Source organism: Octodon degus, unplaced genomic scaffold, assembly GCF_000260255.1.
Source record: "Octodon degus isolate 3935 unplaced genomic scaffold, OctDeg1.0 scaffold00014, whole genome shotgun sequence".
Taxonomy (NCBI): domain Eukaryota; kingdom Metazoa; phylum Chordata; class Mammalia; order Rodentia; family Octodontidae; genus Octodon; species Octodon degus.
Genome location: NW_004524590.1, coordinates 10,357,489 through 10,358,997, shown reverse-complemented (window position 1 = coordinate 10,358,997; position 1,509 = coordinate 10,357,489). Strand labels below are relative to the sequence as shown.

Below are 1,509 nucleotides of genomic sequence, written 5' to 3'. Positions count from 1 at the left end.
AAAAAAAAAAAAATGATAGGCCGTGTCAGCCTGTGTTGAAATCGGATTCTTCCAGAGGGGGCTTGTGTGTGCTCTGTCACCTGGGGCTCTACCACCTTGAAACGACTTCATATTAAGCCTCATCTCAGTTGCAGGCTTTGCTAGCAGTGTTTTCAGACATCTTTGTGCATGTGTGGGCGCAAGGCCGTGAGTACTCGTCTATTCGCAAGCTAGAGTAATGGTGTCCCTCACTGTACCTGGGACCATGGCAGAGGCCTGGGGGCTTTCTGTCTGACTTTGTAACCATGTGGTTCATCATTCTCCTCATGACAGAAATAGCCCTCAGTGGTCCCAGCTCTCCTTAGAGGTCTCTTGGCTATTTTTTCCTCCTTTTGTGCTATGTGAAATAGTGTCCTGTGTTAAAATCAGTGATTTTTTTTTTTTTTTTTTTTTTTTTTTTGTGGAATCGGGGATTGAACTCAAGCCCTTGCGCTTAGCAGGGAAGTGTTTATTCTACTGAGCCATCTCCCCGCCCCCCCCTTTTTTTTTTTTAGTGATGTTTCAAATGTGGTAAAATGTCATCATTAGCAGCATTTCTCAGATTTCTGTACACACATAACAAATTCTATCTCAGAATTCTCCAGTCCTTTACTCCCTCAACCACTGTGCATTTTGGGTTATTTTCTTTTTCTTTCTTTTTTTTTTCTGAGGTAGGGAGACTGTGTCTCACATGCATAGTATTTTGAATTTAGCTCATTTCTGGCAGATTCTCAGAAATGTAATTGCTGGGTTGAAGAACAAATATTTGAAAGCCCTTGGGTATATAAAGCCTAGTGTTTTTGAGATTGATTTTCTTTTTTTCTCCTGTATCATATTTGTAGAAGTAGAGTTGGGGCTACTCCCACTTGGGGTATGCATGTGCCTCTACTGAAGCAGCTGGTAGAGCTCATAGAATCTGGAAAACTCCACAGAGGGGAGGAGGAAGGGGAAGAGGCTGAAATCAGCGGCCAGCTCAGGTCCAGGGTGCACATGTAGCTTCGTGATTTGGGGCCAGATCACAACGTCTAAATGTTAAGAGCCAATAAAATGAGCCCTGGAATGACTGAAGCATCCAAATACAATGAAATGTTATTCAAAGACAATAGTTTTGTGTTTCGTGGGGGAAGGGGATCTTTTTTTTTTTTTTTAGTATGAAACGCTTCACAAATTTGAGTGTCACCCTTTCATCCTTGAGCAGGGGCCATGCTAATCTCTGTATCGTTCTAGTTTTAGTATATGTGCTGCCGAAGCGAGCATGGAAGGGGATCTTTTGAATGTGGAATAGTGTTAAATGAATAATGGGCACTTCAAATATTAATTCAGTGCATTTAAATTGATACTGTACCATGAAATGTTTTGTTTTTTTTCCCCCAGAACCAGGGATTGAACTCAGGCCCTTGTGCTTGCCAGGCAAGCGCTTATGCTACTGAGCTATCTCCCTGGCCCCTCCATGAAATGTTATATGCAGTCTGAACACACAATTGAAGCTTT

General features: G+C 42.1%; 1 non-coding gene across 1 annotated transcript; it reads right to left on the bottom strand.

Annotated features, from left to right (window-relative positions):
- Positions 1–1,170: 1,170 nt before the first annotated feature.
- LOC111815329 lies at positions 1,171–1,275 on the bottom strand. Its single transcript, XR_002820035.1, has one exon. It is a non-coding gene; the product is annotated as a U6 spliceosomal RNA (small nuclear RNA).
- Positions 1,276–1,509: the final 234 nt, after the last annotated feature.